The 25,425-nt window shown below is 41.2% G+C and overlaps 1 long non-coding RNA gene across 1 annotated transcript; it reads left to right on the top strand.

Annotated features, from left to right (window-relative positions):
• Window positions 1-9,803: 9,803 nt before the first annotated feature.
• Window positions 9,804-11,075, top strand: LOC139821109 (uncharacterized). The gene is made up of 3 exons (XR_011734185.1): window positions 9,804-10,203; window positions 10,306-10,492; window positions 10,788-11,075. It is a non-coding gene; the product is annotated as an uncharacterized lncRNA (long non-coding RNA).
• Window positions 11,076-25,425: the final 14,350 nt, after the last annotated feature.

Here is a 25,425-nt window from a genome sequence, read left to right as displayed (position 1 = left end):
AATTAGAGAAGCGCAAGCTAACGAAGAATCGCTGAGAGAACGAGCACAGACGGAGCCCAATAATGTCTACGAACGCGATGGCATTATACGCGTGAAATGTCCAGGAGGCGATCGAATAGCCTTACCTCGGAGAATCGCGTGGAAAATCACACGCGAAGCCCATAAATTATTGATTCACTTTGGAACCGATAAAGTGCACGACTTTCTCAAGCGATACTTCGACGGGGCAAATTTCGCACGAATAGCGCGAGACGTAGTGGCGTCGTGCGAGATTTGCCAAGCTACAAAGTTCTACACGCGAGCGACAGTAGGAAACGAATACTACCGATTACCGGAAGCACCGGGCGATACACTGTCAATGGACATTTTCGGGCCGCTACCAGTCACGAACCAAGGTCACAGATACGTCTTAGTTGTAATGAACCAATTTTCAAAATATATAAAACTGTACCCGATGCGCGACCAACGTCTCGACACTATTATCGAGATGCTGGAAAATAAGTTTTTCACGGAAATAGGAATTCCCGAAACTATATTGACCGACAATGGCAGTCAATTTCTCACTGAGCGATGGCGTAAATACGCGAGCGACAAAGGGTTTATCGCGCGGAGAACCTCACCCTACAATCCCCAATCTAATCCTGTGGAGAGGGTGATGCGCAAAATAGGGCGAATAATTAGAACATACGCGAGCCACAGGCAACACGCGTGGAGCCGGATAATCGAGCGGGCGGAGATGGTTGTTAATTACACGACACACTCATCACACGGATACACACCGTGCGAATTGAACGACGGGGATGAGACGGGGCACTTGGCGACAATAGATCCCGCGCTACTTCCTCTCGTGGACGAAGAACACATGCAAGAATGGGCGGAAAAGGTACAAGAGGCGCGGGAACGCCTGGCCAAAGCAGCGAAGAAGAGGAAAATCCAGGCCGATAAGCACGGTACGGCGGAATATAGCGCCTGTCAAGAGGTCTGGATCAAATTGCATCGACGCTCGGACGCGAGTCGCAAAGTAACTCGAAAAATACATCTAGTATTCGAAGGACCGTATCGAATACAACAAATAATACGCCCAAACGCATATCTCATACAGGATCTAGACGGTCAGACGATAGGCATATTTAACGCGCGACAAATAAAACCAAACAGAATTGCTAGACTGAAAGGAGAGGAGGACCAAGAGGACGAAGACGACAACGATGTAATTAACGAAACCGACGCGGAAGAGGACGCCGATGCCGATGTCGAAAGTAGCGAAGAAGAGAAGGAGATCGACGCGAATCATCGAAATCGATCGATCGACAGACGCGATGACGTCATAGAAATCTACTCATCGAGCGACGAAAATGACGAAAATCGCGAGAACGAACGACGAGAGGAAAGGGAAGAAACCAGAGAATCGGCAAACGAGGACCGGGAAAATTAAGAAGAAGGGATAACCACCGACGAAGAACCATGGCGAGATATCGAACGGAGATTATTACAGTCCACGGATAGCGAGCGCGACACGCGGACGAGGCGACGCGAAACCGATACCGACGTGATAGAGATATCGGAAACAAGCAACGACGAAGTCAACGGTGAAAATCATATTCGACGAATATACGTGATGGAGATAGCCGATCCGGACAGCGAAGCGACGACCGTCGACTACGAGGAATATATCAAAGCATGTAAAATGCGAAGCCACAGCACCCTACTTACCCCGGAAACATCGATGAACGAGGAGACTGGAAATTCCCACGATGAGTCCGACCAGGAAACAGCCAATGCAAGGGCGACGGACGAATCCCACGATGACCTAAAGAAAAAAATACCCGAATTAGTAAAAATCGAAATGAAGGAAGATATATTAACCGAACATGAGATAAACAATCAACAGCTCGACCAAAGTGAACACGCAAATCACGTCGACCAGTCAAGAAAGACGGGGAGCGACGACGACGCGAGCGTAGGAAAACGCAACGCGAGACGGAGTAAAAAAGCAAAGTTCGGAGCAAAACTGCGACCGGCACGGATCCGAGAAAATCAATCACGGCGTGATAATGGTAACGAAAATGAAAAAAAAGACACGAACAGAAAAGACATATCTAAAATCCGCAGTGCGAGAATTATCACACACCGAGTATGCACAGAAAGGCGTTCCGCGCGCGAGGAAAACAAGCTTGCGCGCGCGAAAGCAGCGTCCGCGGCGCGCGACTGCGAGCATCACTCAGTCGACAATAACACACCGCGACGTATACACGCAGTACGAAACAGGTGTAACATAGTCAGCAAAATGAAGAGACTGGAAAATACGAGAGACGAACGCCGCGAAATTGTGTCGCAAGTGATGAACAAACGTGCAGTCGAGTTGGAGCAGGAGCAACGGGCGGAAAATATCGTACGCTTGGCGGAAGCATATGCACAGCATTTGACCAACGACGACGAAACGGCGAACCGACGAGCTCTACGAGAAGAAGCGATGGCAAACCAAAGAATGATACGCGCCATAATGGAGCTCGAAGAAATGCGTGGTCAAAACATTGCTCATTGCGAGGAGGTCGAAGTGCGCGACCCACTGGACAATACTGTCGTCGCGAACGTGCTCGTGGTGATGTCGGCGTGCGTGCTGCAAAAAACGAGTGCGCGCAAATTCCGAATCGTCACCGAAGTAGAGAACGAGAAAGTGCGAATGAGTGCGTGTACGGTCGACGACGCGGACAAAGTAAACGTGGCCGGAAAAGAAAATAAAACACCCGAACTAATATTGGGTGACCTAGAGCCACCGATCAAGCCGTTGTCACAAACATCGACCGACAGCATCGGCATACAATGTGATATGCCGTATATGATCGGTTTTACGGAGCGCGACCCAGCAGTGTACGCACGCACCAAGTTCCGACCCGAAAGACTTAATAAATACGGACTGGAAGAGTCCGACGAACGCTCCCCGGAGCGCAATCCCATTGACACAAACTGGGCCGAAATGAGTCTGTACTCACCCATAAGACAGCCCACGCCGGAATCTGAACCGAGCAAATCAGAGACCGACAACGACAGTGACGATAACGACGATGAGGCGCACGAGAAGACCCACGATACCGTGATATTCCACGAGGAGGACTTCAGCGAGGATAACGACGATGAGGCGCACGAGGAGACCCACGATACCGTGACATTCCACGAGGAGGACTCCAGCGAGGACGAAAAAGATGACAGCGACGAAGGGGACGGTAATGCCCACGGCAGCGAGGAAACAAGCCCCAGCCAGATTTGCATAAAATACGAACGCCAACAAAATTCGCTGGTAGCGATACAAAGAACTCGCGAACGAAAAGCAGCAAAAGTGGCAAAGAATCGTACGAAAATTTTGTACAAGCAGGAGCACGCCGAACGTCTGGCGAAGCGGCGAGAAGAGCGACAACAACAAAAATCGCAACTGCCGACTGCGAGTAGCCGGAAGAGCTGCAAATGCGCGGTGAACCGCGATATACAGCTGACGGGGAGATTGCAGCCCCGACGGAGCAGTCCCGACGGAGCAGCGACAGCAGCCGGTGATCACGGAAGACGTGATACTCAACAAGCCGTTGATAAAGGCCAGGAAGGCGACCAAGAAGCGGGCGGCGACAAGAGGCCTCGCGGCGAGCATGGAAGAGGGCGGTGAGTCCACCGAGCGGGCAGCGGCCGAAGGCGCGCGAGAAGCGAAGCGACAGGCAACCATGTAAATTTCCCTTTCCGAAATAAAAGCATTTAGTAGCAGTAAGTTTTGTTTGCAAATTAGCGTTAAGTTCGATATAGAATAGTTAGTTCGTAATTAATAACTCTAATGAAAATATTCATTGACATATGTTCTATGATTTGATTTCCGTTAAAGTACAAATTATAAAATTTATTTTCTTTAAAGTACAAATGATAAAATTTAATTTTCTTAAAAGGACAAATTATAAAATTTATTTTCTTTGTAGTACAAGTCATTTACTTTGCTGTATAATGCAAATTATAGAACTTATAACGTATGTTAATCAATGTTCTTTAACACGTGATTATTTTGTATTAAGTCAGTGAAAATTTTTCGATTTAGGATTATAAGATGCTTAGATTCTTAGAAACTATTCGTTTATTAGTTTATCAATTAGCTATATTAGGCGAGTCAATGTTTATTTTCCGATATAGAAATCAAGTTTAAGTTTCGTTTCTTTTCCTTTCCGTTTCTTTGTGCGTGCGGTACGTTTACGCATAATGGTAGCAAGTGCGGTACCATTAATACAAGTTAAGATGAAACGCATGTAATTTGGTAATTCCGCGGCAAAAACTGTTTATTCGGTGTACAAAGGTTCATTCTCTTTGAATATAAAACGAGACGGATTACGTGGACTCGAGTGTCGCGAGTGAGTGGCGAACTCGGTTAGGTCAACTGTACTTTAGCTTACGAGTCAATTAGGCTTAAGGGCCGGCCCACACGAAAAGCGGCGAAACAAACTCTACGCGGCGCGCGAAGTCGCGGACAATATAGGGTGTCTCAGAAACGATAAACTCGACTGATCACCCGGATAGCGAAAATACAAACGGCCGATACGGGCGGACCGAGACACATTCCATGGCGCGAAGGGCGACGAAGGAAGGGTGATGTCCTGGGCAAGGGCGCGAGCAGTTGGCGGGTACCAACAATTGAACCCGAGATGTATCGGTCGAGTTTTTTCGATAGAACGGCGCGCGTACGGGTCCCGTGAGAGCGACAAAACGAACTCCAGAGCAGTTGAGCGATGGGATCGCAAAATCGCGAACCCAACCCCGCCGCGAGAAGCGACGATGGATTAGGGTTCAGGGGGACCTAAAAGGTACGACGGTACCACCCGCGACGTTATCCGAACACCGGGTCGCGGGATCTCAAACCGGACGCTTCCCGCGGGATATCGCAAGATAAAGTGGCCCAATGGGTCAAAGAAAGGACAACAGTGACGGGCCGTCGACATGCGATGAGCAGACGGCAAAACGCGAACCGGAAGCCGCAAGCGATCATGGGCGACCCAGGTGTGCGGAGGGCGTCACCAAAACATCACCACGGGTGATAGCGAAACGCTCCAAGATTGTAAACGCGAAGTTCCGTTTCCATAATGAAACAATATTCGGAACGACAAAAGAATGTCCGAAATAAAATCGCAATAGGGGAGGAAACGAAACTTCGGGTAGAACTAAATGGAACATTCGTGAAAACGACGAGACGAGAACTTCGAGAAAGCGTACGTGCTTCTATGCGAATTCGCGAACGGCGAAAACACCGAAAACTAAGGAATGTACACCGAATCTATTGTACGCAGGGGAGCAGGTGCGAGCGATTTCAATAGGCAAACGTCGAAAACACCGAAAAACCGAGGAATGTACACCGAATCTATTGTACATGGGGGAACAGGTGCGAGCAATGCTAATTGGAACGCGGAAGCGAGCGAGAGCCGAAACAACGATAATACAAAAGCCCCATGCGGCGGGTACGTGATAGTTGGCCGGGGCCAGGGCAAGAGTAGGGAAACGAGCTCGACTATAAAAGGGCGGAAAAGCCAGAGGACAGGGACTCCGTTTTACGATATCAGGGAACACGAGCGTGAAAGAGAATTGTACAGTCTGATAGGGACATGTTATGTAGTTCATAGGTTTGCGCCATATTGTTTTCGTTTCCGCCTATACGGGAAGTAGAGGCCCAAGAACGCGAGCGCTAGCGTATATCTATATATATAGTCGTTGCCTCACGGTGAATCTCTCTCTTCCGTCTCGTCCGTTCGACAGCACAGAGCGTAGTATTTTGTATAGCGAGTAGAAATAAACCGAGGTAGAAATACTGAAGTGCTGGAGTCCTTGTCTCTTTCCCGATACACAACAGGACACGAATTATACTCACGTTTGTACGCGGGCGGCAAAAGTCCAGTCCGGGAGGAACCGATACCTGTAAAGAAACGGGAAGAATAAATTGTTTAATTATCTCTCTATAACTTACGATCATAATCATTTGCCTGACTCCCACGCGAAAGACTTACCCGTTCCCGTAATTCCTACCTTGTCGGAGCTACCCGACCCGGCGAAGGACAATCCAGACGCGGTCCAGCGAAGGTCCAGAGGGGCGACGAATCCGGTGGTACGCTACTGCAGTCCCCCAGAGACGGTCCACAAAGCAAGGTCCAGCGAGGGTCCACAGTCCCAGCAGGCGGGCTTGAAGCAGGAAAGGAGGGACATTGCAAGGTCCAGCGAAGGGTCAGTGCACGATAAGAAAAATCTTTCTCGATTTTTCGTGAACAAAATCGAGTGGCGACCGATGATAACGAATCTCACACAGAGTGTGTCGGTAAAACCCCTCCGTCCGGTCACAACCATACTTACTAGCATGACTTACCGACAGTAGGATTACCACCGAACAAGTTACCATACTTACTAGCATGACTTACCGACAGTAGGATTACCACCGAACAAGTTACCATAGTTACTAGCATGACTTACCGACAGTAGGATTACCACCGAATAAGTTACCACACTCACTAGCATGACTTACCGACAGTAGAATTACCACCGAATAAGTTACCACACCAGCGATAAGTCACGACCTGCGCGATAGGCCTAACCTACCCACTAGCATATAAATATAGAAGATAAGTCACGATATACGCAATAGGCTTGGCCTATTCCAATAATGTATATACACAACGAATAAGTCGCAATGCCCACAAGGGTTTAGCCATAGGAATTTTCCCGCAACGCTTCCTTCAGGTAACGCAAACCTAAACCCTCCTAGACCCTTCCTGAAAACTCAGGACATGACCATATAAGGAGAGAAATCGAAAACAGAGCCGATGACGCAACTCAACCCTTCCACTCAGGCAACAAAAGGAAGAAAACTCAGGCCATGACCATATAAGGAGAGAAACGAAAGCGGAGCCGATGACGCAACTCAACCCTTCCACTCAGGTCGAAGACAGAGCTGATGACGCAACTCAACCCTTCCACTCAGTCAACCCTTCCACTCGACCACCCCCGCCATCGGGAAAACAGGAATATAAGGGCGAACATCCCAAGGGACGCTCTCAGTTCCCCGGAGTCCTACCTCGATCACGGACTCTTCAGTTAAGTAACTACTGAATCCTTCTCGAGTCTCTCTGAATCCAGAACCTTCCTATTTCTACAACGAGAATCTTCCTATCTCCACGTGCGTTACCGAACCCAGAGCCTTCAGCTCTCTCACTACATATAGAATTACGCGTCATATAGAAATACGCCATACGTTCGACAATTATATAAATATATATACATTCCTGATTGTAATCTTGTTACTTTTGTAATCATATGTTAGCTCATAGATGTCCTATGTAGAATTATCGTAATATACAATCATTTTTATACAATATCTTACTCTACAAATTCTTACACCTCTTCGCACATCCTCCACTGATCCCACTTACACTACATCCACACACGAGCCCAGTGCCGTACGAGCGGCACGTCTCCACCTGTGGGTATTCTAGTAATTGCAATAAGGCATCCGAATCACCGGTCCTCCCTTGCGCCACATCTGCGGACGAGGCAGTGCCGTACGAGCGGCACGCTACCGTCCGTGGGTGCCTAGAGAGAGGCAGTGCTGTACGAGCAGCACGCTTTCTCGCCACGAGCAAGAAGAGTCAACCAAAGCGTATTTGTCTTTTAACCTTGATCAGTAGTTAACAAATGCCCAAGACGCGACGAAGCGGACTCAATGTACGCACCCGCAGGCTCAACCGCCTTTTGTTCGGGACCCCTCCGAATCCATTGTTAGGAGTCCTTTCCGATTACGCACCTGATTCTGAATACGAAAAGTACTTCGTCGCGAGTTCCGCGTGCAAGGCGGACGCGAGACCAAAACTCGAAAACGTAACCTCAGTGCGCAAAATTAACATTAAAAGTATACAATACATCTACGTTCCACTGGACAAGGCCGAGTCTCGAGCAGATTACCAAGCATTCCGGAAAGCCCAGAATTATCGGCTAACCCCGATCACCTTCACACCGGGGGAAGATTCCGATAATCCACCACCAGTTCCATCCTGGGAATTCATCGCTTCAATCAAAGAAGACGATCCCCGCCGGATCCGCCTGATCCAGCGTCGCGCCGAGATTCTACACCTGTGGTTCGACGCCTCACCACCAGAACACTGGGGCACCGCGGATCGCCCATTGGAGCTCGATTAAAGGTAAGTGACGACGCCCCTAGACGCTAAGCGAACGGCATGAGCGAGGCGCGCACGCGACGCCCCGCGCGCCGACTAACCCCATTGGCCTCTAGAATTGCGCGGCGGAATTGGTTATCGCGCGCCGTGTGTGTCTTTACTATCTGCCATCAAAATCGTAATAGCAAACACTACCTCTGTGAAGAGTGTTTCCGAGACCTAACGGGCCCGCAACGCCGCCAGTACGACTGCTTAGTCCGCCATTATATGCATATCGGTTACCGATACAAATTCGAAGAGTGCGATTCGTGCGACGTCGTGATCGGAGAAATCCAGAACCCCTCCGCGTGTACCACGTGCTGTGAAATATTTTCTAACGTAAAACGTTCGGTGGAACACGAGGGAGGAGACCAATATTTAGAACGCGAATCTACGATAATTGCTATCTCCCAAACTAGAGTTTAGCGCTCCATTGTTCATGTGTCCCGGGCATCCAGTAAATCGGCAACCTCCGGAGGTAGTTTCACCCCCTAGCCCTATCAGAGCATGGCTAATGGCGGGAATCTGTGTCTGGTCGTTGTTTTTTCCAAAATAAAACTACGGGGGTCATTATTTGTGAGGATTGCCAGCTTGGCAAATACCAGCCCTTCCGGCAAGATTTCGAAGGCGTTTTAAGGCACTTCGTGCAATACGGTCCGCGGATAGAGTTCCCCACGTGTAGCGAGTGCAGTAAGGTTCTAGCCGACTGTCGGCCCGCTTTCGAATGTTACGGATGCACTAGAGTAGAAGAACCGTTTGAACGATATCCGACGAATCCTCTGAATCAACGGTACGGTGATGAACTACCGAACCTAAATCTTCCAGTGAGAGTGCGGATCGGGCAAACGATTTGGTGACGGGCGTCTGGATAGCGAATTACCTCGGTCTCAGGTATCCCCGGATAGAGCCCCTTGGCTCGATAACCCGAAAAGCGACTAGTCCCGTATAAGCGATCCGAGTACCGCCCCTGCGGCCGCGATCTGTCGGGACGTAACAACGAACACATTTGGGTGCGTTTAGGTAAGACACCGCTACTGTAGCGCTACACGAATGCGTACCAGCCATTGGCTACGTTCAGCAGACCAAGCCGCTCAGTAGCAGTTGAACGTGATTGGCTCTTACTTTTAGAACCAACCAATCAACGCAGAGTGTTGGTAAGACGAACTGAACAGTTGTGTCTGCTGAACGCGGCTATTGGCTGTTCATGGTAGCGCTACCGGTTTGTGTAGCGCTACGGTAGCGGTGTCTTACCTAAACGCACTCATTGATGACAGAAGTAACGGGCGCGAAAGTATTTCGAAAGACCGTTACATTCTATATTGCATTGTTGACGATTCTTCATTGTTCTGATTTTCTCCTGCTGGAATAAACGAACTTCTCAAGTCTTCTACGCTTGCTTTGTATTTTAAAAGTGCTATTTAATAAACTACGTTAAGGCTGCGTTCCACGTGACGAGCCTAAGTGTTACTTGAAAGTCTTATTAAGTGTTATTTTAATTTTGATTGTTTTAATATGTACAGTCGCGGTCATTAATGCCTTCCACCTAAAGTCAGTCGCGTTCGGGAGCAGATAGTAGCTGAACGCGTCGCGTCTAGCGCTATTCGTGCTTCATGATTGTTGGGTCGGTAACGTCGTGGAGCACGGTCAACCGTGTCGTGGAGAGCTGTCAGTCACTGTCAGTTTGACAGCTGTGTGTTTGCGGAAGAGAGGTTAAGAACCACGAGGGATCGTCCAGAAGTATAAGGAGAGTATAAGAAATACAAGAACATGTTAATTATTTGAATGGTAAATAATTATTATACGACAAATTTATATTGATATATATAATTTCAGTTATCGCAGCTGAGGCATTAACAAAAAGATTATTGGCCGTATCGAGCCTTCCAGAGAATCGGAGTCATACGAATAGGAAAAGAAGAAGAAGAAGAAGAAAATTAGCTGGGACCGCTGGGACAGAGAATGGAAGAAAACAACGATGACTATGAGAAAGGTAGAGATGATGGTCAATGGAGGAGGAGATGCAGTAAGATGATTTAATTTATATTATTTAAGAAATTATTACATTATTAGTAATTTCAAAATACGATTGCAGAACACCAGTGGGAAATATCAGCGTCAGACGATCCGCGCTACGCTTGTCATGCGGCATACTCGCCACGGACTCTGATCAGTCTGATCCATCGTCACCATGTGTCCTCGCGGTAATCTCCATCGCTCTTTCGTTGATAAATTCATCGTTCACCATCTACACGAGGAATTTGGGATACACCAAAGTCATGGTAGGCAAATAAATTGCACAGAAATAGGTAGTGAAAATATGTTTTGTTTCCGCAATAAAATCTCGCTCTCTAATGAATTAGCATGCATAAACTGAAGTAGTATTGTGTGTGTAGAACATAACTAATAAGATTAACTTTTGTTTAGAAAATGTTTATAAGTTTTTTGATTGATTTGATATTATAATTGTTAAAAAAGTTCACAAACTAATAATCCTTAAATAGCAAGTGATTATAATTGTTATCGTTTACGTTGGATAAACATGTGGGCTTTTAATGAAATTATAATTTCTTACAGAGCATCGTCGAGCAAATGGTTCATCACATCTCCGAGGAGAATCCTGAATGGACAGTTGCAGAGAGATCGGCGTGGATTGACAGTCTCCAGGTCTTCGGTTTCAGCAGGGCTATTCAAGTCTTCGGCTTAAATCAATTTAAAAAGAGTTGCGCCAAGATATCGAAAGGCTGTAATTGCGTTCTCGCGAATTATATTTCCCCACACAGCACAGTTTCTAAATCCGAAATTGCTTTCTCTCTGTTTGCATCGTGCATCGCGCATCGTGCCTCGCGAGCAAATCTCTTTTCTCAAAATAATGTTAAATAAATTGTTAAAATACTGTGAAATACTACTGTTAAATAAATTCTGACAAAAGAAAAAATCTTAAAAAGCGTATTTATTTTCTTAGAAAAATTTCCATGTTACGCAAACTATTTAGTAAAGAAACAGTATAGACCAAACAAAAATTGTATGTATTATTGTTCTTATTTTTGTTTTTATATGGTTAGTGAATAAACTTTATAAAAATGGAGATTTTGTCCTACAATTGATAGAATAAATTACTGCCAAGAACGGATAACATATTTAATATCATTCTATAGTGCGAATAATAAATTTACCAAATAGATTTCTCATAAATTAAATTCACATTTCGTCAACTTTTTTATCAGTCAAATAAAAAAATACCATTGTTTTTATTACATATTTATTTCATCCTTGAGAATATGTTTCTTATATCTATGTAAGAAGACATTATAAGCGCTCCCTCTCTCTCTCTCTCTCTCTCTTCTCTTTAATAAATATAACATTTTACTTTTATACAGATTATTAATATATTAGACTATTAATAAAGAATGTATTACATTTCAGACATATTATCGGATTTTATAAATTGGGAACAAATAAAACAGTTATCGCAGAAACAGCAGGACGCAGTAAGATGACAGTATCATTGTGGATTCGGAAATATGAAGAAGCAGACTCTAATGCTATAAAAGATCATAGGAAAATAAATGCAAGGCCAAAGAAACTACAGTTCATCAAGATGAAGAAATCGTCCAGTTGGTTGACGCAAATTCCTTCAATCCTGCTGCAACAGTTTTACAAAACGATAAATATCCAATCTCGGAAAGAACAGTGAGACGTCGCTTGAAACCAGCTAAAGTTCGTTCGCATATACCAGCGAAAAAAATTGCACTCACAGAAAATCATCGAAATCGAAGAGTGCAATTTGCTAATCGGTACTTAAATACTCCACAAGAAGAATGGAAATATGGATGGACAAAAAAGTATTTTTCTTCGAGTGAAGATGGAAGATACAGAGTGTGGCGACCGGACAGAGAACGCCTGAATCCAAAATACGTGCTCCCCTGTCAAAATAGTGGAAGAATTACATTAGGATTTTGGGGGAGCATGACATCCTTAGGATTAATGGATATTGTAGAAATTACACCACACATGAATGCAGAAGAATATGTGGGAATTTTGGAGGACGTCCTGAAACCTTCTGCCAGACGAATATTTCCTGAAGAACAATACTCGATAATTAAGATCGTGCAAGACAATAGTGCTGTGCACACTTCAAGAATAGTCCGAAAATGGTTTGAAGCGAATCCCGATTTTTAACCAATACCATGGCCTGCAAAATCATCCGATCTAAATCCAATCGAGAACGTTTGAGGCAGAATGCAAAACATCATGGATAGCTGGTGAATTGAGAACTAAAGAAGCATTAAGAAATCATGTTCAACAAGTATGGAACGAGTTAACATTGAATGTTGTTTTTACGCAAAATTTAGTGACTTCAATATATATATCAAGACGGCTGCAATTGATCATCAAAAAATGATGAATTGTGGCATCCTAACTATCCGTGATAGCGACGAGCAGTATAGCACCATCCATTTGAGCTATTCCTGTGATCATGTTTTTTGATGTAATCGGCACGACCCGGGCAATCTGTATGTCAAAATTTTCTATTAGTTCAAAGTAGTCAGTTAGCTCTTATTTGCAAGGTAGTCATAGTCAATCATCCTGTAAACAAAAGAAATACCTTTGGTAACAGCTGTTGTTAAAGTGGTTTTGCCATGATAATTAATAGTTACAAGAACTTCTTTAATAAAGTATAATTTCTGAAAAAGAGAAAAAATTCTAATATTAAATTATTATTATTATTATTATCACTTTTAAATTGTTATAAAATTCATACTTACCAGTATGGAATCCAGAATCCATCCTTGTCGATGACCATTTGAAGTCGTCTCGACATTGAATTCACTAAATTTTGCGTATAATCAGCATTCAATGCCAACTCGTTCCATACTTGATGAACATGATTTCTTAATGCTTCTCTAGTTCTCAATTCACCAGCTATCCATGATTTTTGCATTCTGCCCCATACGTTCTCGATTGGATTTAGATCAGGGGATTTTGCAGGCCATGGTATGGTTGAAAATCGGGATTCGCTTCAAACCATCTTCGGACCATTCTTGAAGTGTGCACAGCACTATTGTCTTGCACGATCTTAATTATTGGGTATTGTTCTTCAGGAAATATTCGTCTGGCAGAAGGTTTTAGGACGTCCTCCAAAATTCCTACATATTCTTCTGCATTCATGTGTGGTGTAATTTCTACAATATCCATTAATCCTAAGGATGTCATGCTTCCCCAAAATCCTAATGTAATTCTTCGACTATTTTGATTGGGGAGCACGTATTTTGGATTCAGGCGTTCTCCGTCCGGTCGCCACACTCTGTATCTTCCATCTTCACTCGAAGAAAATACTTTTTCGTCCATCCATATTACCGTATTCCATTCTTCTTGCGGAGTATTAAGTACTGATTAGCAAATTGCACTCTTTGATTTCGATGATTTTCTGTGAGTGCAATTTTTTTCGCTGGTATATGCGAACGAACTTTAGCTGCTTTTAAGCGACGTCTCACTGTTCTTTCCGAGATTGGATAATTATCGTTTTGTAAAACTGTTGCAGCAGGATTGAAAGGATTTGCGTCAACCAACTGGACGATTTCTTCATCTTGATGAGCTGTAGTTTTTTTTGGTCTTGCATTATTTTTCCTATGATCTTTTAACACATTAGAGCCTGCTTCTTCATATTTCCGAATCCACAATGATACTGTCTTCTTACTGCATCCTACTGTTTCTGCGATAACTGTTCTATTTGTCCCTGATTGATAAAGTCCGATAATACGTCCCCTATCTGCTTCCGATAAATTAGCGTAAATATTACGTTGCATCCTGATCCGTATGGCCGACCATGATTAAACAAATTAATAACTGTTTCACACATGTTAACAAATGAATATATATATAACCGCGCGTAAAACAAACATATATACCTACACCTAATAATATAAATATATTTACGAAATATAATGCACTTTTGATTAATAGTCTAATATATTAATAATCTGTATAAGTAAAATATTATATTATATTAGAGAGAGAGAAAAAAAGAGAGAGAGGAAGAGAGAGAGAGAGAGAGAGAGCACTTATATTTTTCATATTTAATAGATCTCTGTAATGCTAGTAACTTATTTTATTGTCTTCTTACATAGATATAAGAAACATATTCTCAAGGATGAAATAAATATGTAAAAAAAACGATGGTATTTTTTGTTTAACTAATAAAAAAGTTGACTAAATGTTAATTTAATTTATGAGAAATCTATTTGGTAAATTTATTATTCGCACTGTAGAATAATATTAAATATGTTATCCATTCTTGGCAGTAATTTATTCTATCAATTGTAGGACAAAATCTCCATTTTTATAAAGTTTATTCACGAACCATATAAAAACAAAAATAAGAACAATAATACATACAATTTTTGTTTGGTCTATACTGTTTCTTTACTAAATAGTTTGCGTAACATGGAAATTTTTCTAAGAAAATAAATACGCTTTTTAAGATTTTTTTCTTTTGTCAGAATTTATTTAACAGTAGTATTTCACAGTATTTTAACAATTTATTTAACATTATTTTGAGAAAAGAGATTTGCTCGCGAGGCACGATGCGCGATGCACGATGCAAACAGAGAGAAAGCAATTTCGGATTTAGAAACTGTGCTGTGTGGGGAAATATAATTCGCGAGAACGCAATTACAGCCTTCGATATCTTGGCGCAACTCTTTTTAAATTGATTTAAGCCGAAGACTTGAATAGCCCTGCTGAAACCGAAGACCTGGAGACTGTCAATCCACGCCGATCTCTCTGCAACTGTCCATTCAGGATTCTCCTCGGAGATGTGATGAACCATTTGCTCGACGATGCTCTGTAAGAAATTATAATTTCATTAAAAGCCCACATGTTTATCCAACGTAAACGATAACAATTATAATCACTTGCTATTTAAGGATTATTAGTTTGTGAACTTTTTTAACAATTATAATATCAAATCAATCAAAAAACTTATAAACATTTTCTAAACAAAAGTTAATCTTATTAGTTATGTTCTACACACACAATACTACTTCAGTTTATGCATGCTAATTCATTAGAGAGCGAGATTTTATTGCGAAAACAAAACATATTTTCACTACCTATTTCTGTGCAATTTATTTGCCTACCATGACTTTGGTGTATCCCAAATTCCTCGTGTAGATGGTGAACGATGAATTTATCAACGAAAGAGCGATGGAGATTACCGCGAGGACACATGGTGACGATGGATCAGACTGATCAGAGTCCGTGGCGAGTATGCCGCATGACAAGCGTAGCGCGGATCGTTCTGACGCTGATATTTCCCCACTGGTGTTCTGCATCGTATTTTGAAATTACTAATAATGTAATTAATTTTCTTAAATAATATAAATTAAATCATCTTACTGCATCTCCTCCTCCATTGACCATCATCTCTACCTTTCTCATAGTCATCGTTGTTTTCTTCCATTCTCTGTCCCAGCGGTCCCAGCTAATTTTCTTCTTCTTCTTCTTCTTTTCCTATTCGTATGACTCCGATTCTCTGGAAGGCTCGATACGGCCAATAATCTTTTTGTTAATGCCTCAGCTGCGATAACTGAAATTATATATATCAATATAAATTTGTCGTATAATAATTATTTACCATTCAAATAATTAACATGTTCTTGTATTTCTTATACTCTCCTTATACTTCTGGACGATCCCTCGTGGTTCTTAACCTCTCTTCCGCAAACACACAGCTGTCAAACTGACAGTGACTGACAGCTCTCCACGACACGGTTGACCGTGCTCCACGACGTTACCGACCCAACAATCATGAAGCACGAATAGCGCTAGACGCGACGCGTTCAGCTACTATCTGCCCCCGAACGCGACTGACTTTAGGTGGAAGGCATTAATGACCGCGACTGTACGTACGCAATAGTCAGATTTTACGATAATGTGCATTATATATTACTACGTTTACGCGAGCGTTACTTTTGTAGTAACTTACGATAATTCTTTCGCGTAAACGGGATTTTCTTCGCGTAAACAGGATTTTGTAGTAACTTGCGTAACAGGATTTTGTAGTAATTTAATCCGCGTAAACGAGTGATATATCGTAAGTTACTACAAAAGTAACGCTCGCGTAAACGTAGTATATTTTATGTGTGCTCCATTAACCAGGTTTATGCCACTAAAAATTGTATTACATAAACCAGATACAGAGATGGATGTAAATATCCCGCAACCAAGGCTACGATGGACAGTCGACGAAAAAGAAGCAGTGCTTCAGCGTTTGCGCAACACATGGCAAATCATACATTGCCGTCTCTAAGAGAAATTCAGGAGACGAAGATAAACTATCCGTGTCTTGCAAATCGTACATCGCCGCAAATTAAGACGTGGTTGCATTATAAGCAAAAATCTATGAACGTACTAGTAGTAAGTAATTTTTTTATCTGTTGCCAATCCATGGCTATAAGACTTCCAATAATTCAAGTTTATTTTCTTTATTCCATATTAATAACTAGTAATTTTTTTAAAAATATTTATATATTATTTACATTTTCAATATAATTTTAACATTTCATATGTAAAAAATAAACGTATATTATTACATTTATTGCACTCTTTCCTTCTATTTTATCAGATTTACATACTTAATGCAATATAATTCTTCATTATATTTATGCCAAGCATAGATACAAATGTCTTAATATTTAAAAATAAATAAATACAATAAAATGTGATCATTATTTCCAAAAAAAATTAATACCGTTAAATATAGAATGAGTGTTCAACTATAGCATCAATAAAAATATTCTTACGTTAAACTTTAGTACAAATAGTATAGTACTTTCATGATTATTAAATTATATAATATCCTGTGTTCTAGGATCTCCTTATGGAAAAACAAAAAGGCTGCAATGGACAGACGACGAAAAAGAAGCAGTGCTTCAAGCGTTTGCGCAAAACATGGCAAATCATACATTGCCGTCTCTAAAAGAAATTCAGGAGACAAGGGAAAACTATCCTTGTCTTGCAAATCGTACATCGCTGCAAATTAAGACGTGGTTGCATAATAAGCAAAATCTTTGCGAAGATTATAAAAACACAATATTATTTTGGTTTTACCATTTGCGATAAAAATATTTTATAGTATCATCTACTTCACTTTCTTTAAGGAAGATGCATGTAGCAACATGTCATTAAGTTGCTTCCATCAATTTGTTATATCTTTTTTTTTTCGCTAAGAAGTTTAATTCTCTAACATCAGCATGTAGCGTTCTCATACAATTGGCCAAAAAGTAAGATTTGCAAGGAATACATATGCGTAAGGAACATTTGCTACTTCTTTCGATAGTCGCGTCAACGGCTTGCTTTTCCGTACGTTTAGGCATCGTTTTATGGTTGTTTGTTGTCGAGAGAAAAAGGATAGTTTTCTCTCTAGACAATAAACAACCATAAAACGATGTCTAAACGTACGGAAAAGCAAGCCAATTTATAAGTGTTCTGAATAGCGATAGCAAGAATTCAATTAAGCCGCGGTGACTACAATTATTGTTACGTCCCGATAGATCGCGGCCGCGAAGGGGGCGGTACTCGGATCGCTTATACGGGACTAGTCGCTTTTCGGGTTATCGAGCCAAGGGGCTCTATCCGGGGATACCTGCGACCGAGGTAATTCGCTATCCAGACGCTCGTCACCAAATCGTTTGCCCGATCCGCACCCTCACTGGGAGATTTAGATTCGGTAGTTTCACCGTACCGTTGATTCAGAGGATTCGTCAGATATCGTTCAAACGGTTCTTCTACTCTAGTGCATGCGTAACATTCGAAAGCGGGCCGACAGTCGGCTAGAACCTTACTGCACTCGCTACACGTGGGGAACTCTATTCGCGGCCCGTATTGCACGAAGTGCCTGAGAACGCCTTCGAAATCTTGCCGGAAGGGCTGGTATTGGCCGAGCTGGCAATCCTCACAAATAATGACCCCCGTAGTTTTATTTTGAAAAAAACAACAACCAGACACAGATTCCCGTCATTAGCCATGCTCTGATAGGGCTAGGGGGTAAAACTACCTCCGGAGGTTGCCGATTTACTGGATGTCCGGGACACATGAACAATGGAGCGCTAAACTCTAGTTTGGGAGATGGCAATTATCGTAGATTCGCGTTCTAAATATTGGTCTCCTCCCTCGTGTTCCACCGAACGTTTTACGTTAGAGAATATTTCACAGCACGTGGTACACGCGGAGGGGCTCTGGATTTTTCCGATCACGACGTCGCACGAATCGCACTCTTCGACCTTGTATCGGTAACCGATATGCATATAATGGCGGACTAAGCAGTCGTACTGGCGGCGTTGCGGGCCCGTTAAGGTCTCGGAAACACTCTTCACAGAGGTAGTGTTTGTTATCACGATTTTGATGGCAGATAGTAAAGACACACACGGCGCGCGACAACCAATTCCGCCGCGCAATTCTAGAGGCCAATGGGGTTAGTCGGCGCGCGGGGCGTCGCATGCGCGGCTCGCTCATGCCGTTCGCTTAGCGCCTAGGGGCGTCGTCACTTACTTTAATCGAGTTCCAATGGGTGATCCGCGGTGCCCCAGTGTTCTGGTGGTGAGGCGTCGAACCACAGGTGTAGAATCTCGGCGCGGCGCTGGATCAGGCGGATCCGGCGGGGGTCGTCCTTTTTGATTAAAGCGATGAATTCCCAAGATGGAACTGGTGGTGGATTGTCGGAATCTCCCCCGGTGTGAAGGTGATCGGGGTTAGCCGATAGTTCTGGGCCTTCCGGAATGCTTGGTAATCTGCTCGAGACTCGGCCTTGTCCAGTGGAACGTAGATGTATTGTATACTTTTAATGTTAATTTGCGCACTGAAGTTACGTTTTCGAGTTTTGGTCTCGCGTCCGCCTTGCACGCGGAACTCGCGACGAAGTACTTTTCGTATTCAGGATCAGGTGCGTAATCGGAAAGGACTCCTAACAATGGATTCGGAGGGGTCCCGAACAAAAGGCGGTTGAGCCTGCGGGTGCGTACCTTGAGTCCGCTTCGTCGCGTCTTGGGCATTTGTTAACTACTGATTGAGGTTAAAAGACAAATACGCTTCGGTTGACTCTCCTTGCTCGTGGCGAGAAAGCGTGCTGCTCGTACAGCACTGCCCCTCTCCAGACACCCACGGACAGTAGCGTGCCGCTCGTACGGCACTGCCTTGTACGCAGATGTGGCACAAGGGGAGGACCGGTGATTTGGATGCCTTATTGCAATTACTAGAATACCCACAGGCGGAGACGTGCCGCTCGTACGGCACTGGGCTCGTGTGTGGATGTAGTGTAAGTGGGATCAGTGGAGGATGTGCAAAGAGGTGTAAGAATTTGTAGAGTAAAATATTGTATAAAAATGATTGTATATTACGATAATTCTACATAGGACATCTATGAGCTAACATATGATTACAAAAAGTAACAAGATTACAATCAGGAATATATATATATATTTATATGATTGTCGAGTGGGACGAGCGTATGGCGTATTTCTATATGACGCGTAATTCTCTATGTAGTGAGAGAGCTGAAGGCTCTGGGTTCGGTAACGCACGTGGAGATAGGAAGATTCTCGATGTGGAATAAGGAAGGTTCTGGATTCAGAGACTCGAGAAGGATTCAGTAGTTACTTAACTGGAGAGTCCGTGATCGAGGTAGGACTCCGGGGAACTGAGAGCGTCCCTTGGGATGTTCGTCCTTATATTCCTGTTTTCCCGATGGCGGGGGTGGTCGAGTGGAAGGGTTGCCTGAGTGGAAGGGTTGAGTTGCGTCATCGGCTTCGCTTTCGATTTCTCTCCTTATATGGTCATGTTCTGAGTTTTCTTCCTTTTGTTTGCCTGAGTGGAAGGGTTGAGTTGCGTCATCGGCTCTGTTTTCGATTTCTCTCCTTATATGGTCATGTCCTGAGTTTTCAGGAAGGGTTTAGGAGGGTTTAGGTTTGCGTCACCTGAAGAAAGTGTTGCGGGGAAATTCCTATGGCTAAACCCTTGTGGGCATTGCGACTTATTCATTGTGTATATACATTATTGGAATAGGCCAAGCTTATTGCGTATATCGTAACTTATTTTCTAAAACTTATATGCTAGTGGATAGGTTAGGCCCATCGCGCAGGTCGTGACTTATCGCTGGTGTGGTAACTTATTCGGTGGTAATTCTACTGTCGGTAAGTCGTACTAGGAAGTGTGGTAACTTATTCGGTGGTAATCCTACTGTCGGTAAGTCATGCTAGTGAATGTGGTAACTTGTTCGGTGGTAATTCTACTGTCGGTAAGTCGTACTAGGAAGTGTGGTAACTTATTCGGTGGTAATCCTACTGTCGGTAAGTCATGCTAGTGAATGTGGTAACTTGTTCGGTGGTAATCCTACTGTCGGTAAGTCATGCTAGTGAATGTGGTAACTTGTTCGGTGGTAATCTTACTGTCGGTAAGTCATTGTTCTTATGAGTAAGGTCTGATTAAAGTCTTCCTATAATCTAAAGAAGGTTTCAAATTTTTCGAGCGTACGATGGACTAACACAGGAATTGTAAAAACAGTCAATTGTGTTTCGTGGAATCCTATTTTCAAATGAGGCTTCTGTGTCGGATGATTTTACAGTGAGGATATGGGGCCCAAGAGAGAAAATGATAAGACAGGTAAGTTTTTGCACAGCAAATCTTCCAGGATGTATTTTTGTCTGTAGTTTTAAAGAATTGTTTTAATTTATCGTGTTAATGTCACAATCTCTCGCATTCCTTTCTTTTTTCATGTATTTCTTACTTCTTTCAGTTTCGCTCGAGACCAACTCTTCAAATAGCAGCGGCTGGCACGTGATGGTATCGTAGCGAACTACAGCGCACCCAGTTCACACTGTTCCCATGACCTCATGGTGTTCAAAAGACTATCATACTGACATTTGACTGTCGTATTGTCCTGATGATTGTCGTACTGACATTTTACTGCCTTCTGTAGCCTTTTGGAAGCCAGAATAAACGTTTCTTACTCTGCGGAAACCTAAAATATAAGATTTCTTAGACATTTAATATTGACAAATCAGTGGGAGTTTTATAAAGTTGTTATGTTCGTTCAATTTTTCCTGCCACATTGTCTATTAGAAACATGGATTGAAATTAATGTCACTTGCCGAACCTAGCAAAGTTACATTCAGAATAATATTTTTGAATCAGAAAAACATATTTAACGTTTTATTTATAGTCCAAATGCTAAATTTTCCAATTATTTTACTGTAATCAGTAATATGTTAATGCGATATAATATGAACAGTACAGTTTAATGTATGAAGTATTTTCATACTTACTGTTTTTTTGCTATTACGGTTGCGGGATATCTAAATCCATCCCCCTGTATCTGGCTTTTGTAATACGATTTTTAGTAGCATAAACCTGGTTAATGGAGCACACATAGTGCACATTATCGTAAAATCTGACTATTGCGTACATATTAGAACAATCGAAAATGAAATAACACTTAATAAAACTTTCAAGTAACACTTAGGCTCGTCAAGTGACCGCAGCCTTAATGTAGTTTATTAAATAGCACTTTTAAAATACAAAGCAAGCGTAGAAGACCTGAGAAGTTCGTTTATTCCAGCAGGAGAAAAATCAGATCAATGAAGAATCGTCAACAATGCAATATAGAATGTACGGTCTTTTGAAATACTTTGCGCGCGCGTTACTACCGTCATCAATGTGTTCGTTTCTGCTGGACTGTGTTTTATAACTTTAAAATAAATATGAAAAATAAAATAAAATAAATTATGAAAATTATAATAATAATTTAATCTATATATATAAAACAAGATCGGGTTAGTTACACCACTTATAACTCAAGAACGGCTGGGCCGAATTTTTTTACCACAAGTATATGAAATAGGGGTAGAATTTTCCGGAATAGCAGAATAACTAATAAAATATCGGAAAAATTTACGTAAAAAAAAAAATTAATTTAGAAGATATCCAAATACATAGAAAAAATACCTAGAGTGAGGGAGAGAAGGGGAGAGAGGGAAGGGGAGAGAGGGAGGGGGAGAGAGAGTGGAAGAGGGAGAGAGGGAAGAGGGAGACGAGGGGAGGGGAGAGAGGGAGGGGGAGAGGGGGAGGGGGAAAAGGAGAGAGAGAGAGAGAAAGAGAGAAAGAAAAGAGGGGGAAGAGAGACGAGAGAGGGAGAGAGGGAGAGACGAGAGAGAGAGAGAGAGGGGTTACTTGCGTGTCTTATCACTACATTAATTACGTCAGGCGGTACGAAGTTCGCCAGGGCAGCTAGTTAATATTAAAATAATACAGTCAAGGAGATCGTTTGACAATAGTACGGGCACTGTACGTTCCAACTTCCTTCTGATACAAAATCGGACATATTTTTCAGCAATTTTTCTGTCTTCTACGGATAATGACTTGTATATGTCACTGTACATATTTTTATTTACTTTTTCATAATTTTCAAAATCTTCTATGTATGCTCGTTCGATTTCTCCTGCACGTCGTCTATTAAAAACATGAATCGAAGTCAATGTCACTTCTGCTAAAGAGATCCATTTCTTATATGTAAAAAATTCATTTAATGCCGCATAAGCTTTAGTCCTTCTTTTTACCAATATGAGTGCAATTTTTTAATATCTTCCAGTGACGGCAGATTTACTTTCTTATGCTTTTTATGCGCCGATTGCGTTTCGAAAGCAGTCCTATTTACGCTGGTACCAATATCTACTAATAATTTTAAGAAGTTTTAACTAATTCTTTTTCTCTTCATCTTGTTTTTTGATGCATTCCATTACAAGAAGATTTCCTATATGTTTAATGAGAGTTGACAAGTTAGCTGCTACTGCAGGAGTTGCATAAAGTTGTTTCTCATTATTATATTCTGTAACTTCATTAATTGGAGGAGTAAAAACCACAGTGGTATAAGTCAAATTTTTAAAAATATTTTCTCGTGTGCATAAATGCAATTTATATATTTACAGATTGCATCTATGCACACGAGAAATATTTTTAAAATTTGACTTACACCACTGTGGTTTTTACCCCTCTAATTGCAGAAATGCAGTCATCGTATATTTGAGGATAATATATTGATTGAAAATCTTCTATATTTTTATTTATCTTCTTCAGTACTAATAGAAAACGGCCAAGAGACGTAATCGTGCACAAATCATGTCGTGTGGATGTTGCTACTTATATTTCACATTCACACACAACTTGTTGCCATATAAGATCAGTAATTTGTCATATCTTATAATGTTACTTGATCATTTCGCATAACAGGAAACACAATTTTCTTAAGGGGACTAGGAAGGGTTTAAAAATGCAGAAATTGGCTCGTGTTTAATTGTTTATAACAAGGCCGCGAATGGACATAAAACTTTTTTATTGTTAAAGGTATTAATTATAACATTATAAAATGAGAAAATTATTAAAAAGCCATTCCCAGATTAATAATAACGGCGTCCCAATATAATAAAAAAACTGTTGAATCCACGGTTTTACCACGATTCCGGTCGAACGGATAAAGGTTTTGGCAAATTTCAGAAATATTTCTTTTCTTAGGCTTCCCTCTATTGATTATACCTAAAAAATTAAAAATAGAAATAAAATTAACAAAATGGCGTCCAAAAACAAAAATTTAAGAAAAAATTTTGTTTTCTGGACGTTATTTTGTTAATTTTATTTCGATTTTTAATTTTTTAGGTATAATCAATAGAGGAAAGCCTAAGGAGAAGAAATATTCCTGAAATTTGCCAAAACCTTTATCCGTTCGACCGGAATCGTGATAAAACCGTGGATTCGACAGTTTTTTTTATTATATTGGGACGCCGTTATTATTAATCTGAAAATGGCTTTTCATGAATTTTCTCATTTTATAATGTTATAATTAATACCCTTAACAATAAAAAAGTTTTATATTCATTCGCGGCCTTGTTATAAACAATTAAACACGAGCCAATTTCTGCATTTTTAAACCCTTCCTAGTCCCTTAAAGTCTCGTTTGCCATTGGATGTATTCTACAAATTCATAGGCCATTCTTAATAATACCATCTTTAAGAGATCAGTATAACCAATTTTGTAATTTGTCCGCCTATTATCATAGTACTTATTTTTCAAAAATCTTTTTTTAGTTGAGCTTAAATAAATATTGGTTATACTGATCCCTTAAGATGGTATTTTTAAGAATGGCCTATGAATTTGCTAATAGCTATTATAAACACATATTATGATCCATTACGCTATAATATTGTATACCATAAATAAAATATGTCAGACACATATTTCTTATGATCAAGTTTGTAACATTATTTTCTGCATTTTTTTTATAATATCTGCGTGTTTGATAGCGATATCATATTTCTCATGTATTTATCATAGCAGAATAATTATAATATAACATGTTTAATTCTTAGTTTTTGTACTTTCAAATTAATTTTTACGTTTGACAAGAACGTAGAATAATTTTCTGCTATGATATTCTTTTTATATATGATATGTATATCTGATAAGATTTTTTGACAATAAAGACAATAATCTAACCTATATCATATCTGTATTATAATCTCTTCTTGGTTCCTCTTCGTGTTTGTTTTCTTTCTTTTTTCTTGTTTGTGCGTCAGTCCTTTTATTTTGTACCTACAAATATAAAAAACACCACAGAGAATCGATATTACAAAGAAGAATATGCATTTAATGTTTAAAAAACATGTACTTAATATCTAAAGAGGTACAATATCAATCTGATCATCGAAACACTAATTGTATACTACATGTTTTTTCTAATTAATGTTCTAAACTGTTCTAAATACATAAATATTGTAGGTACGTAACTTTTTTAGATAAATCTCTTGGATTTATATACAAATGCAAATAATTACATAATTTGCCTTTAGCCGATGAATAACCGCTTCAAAAGAAGCGGTTTCTTTCCTTATTTATTTATTTTTAGAGCGTCGTCAAAATAATTGTTTCATGGAATGTCGCCATAATAGCTAAATAGTATAATGTATTGTACATACATAGTTTTGAACTGTCGCTGTATATGCCCATTTATAATATATATATTAAACTCCTTATACATACGTACCAGTGCATTTTATCTCAAAAGTATAAGTAATTTATACATCAGGGAGTTAATGCACTTTTTACGTATGCAATAAAATGTTCATTTTTTTCTGTCGTCAAATTTGCCAATTATATAATATATTATAT

The sequence above is a fragment of the Temnothorax longispinosus genome, chromosome 10, assembly GCF_030848805.1.
Source record: "Temnothorax longispinosus isolate EJ_2023e chromosome 10, Tlon_JGU_v1, whole genome shotgun sequence".
In the NCBI taxonomy this organism is placed as follows: Eukaryota; Metazoa; Arthropoda; class Insecta; order Hymenoptera; family Formicidae; genus Temnothorax; species Temnothorax longispinosus.
Note: the sequence above shows the minus strand (reverse complement) of the source record. Positions and strands in the feature narration are given on the sequence as shown.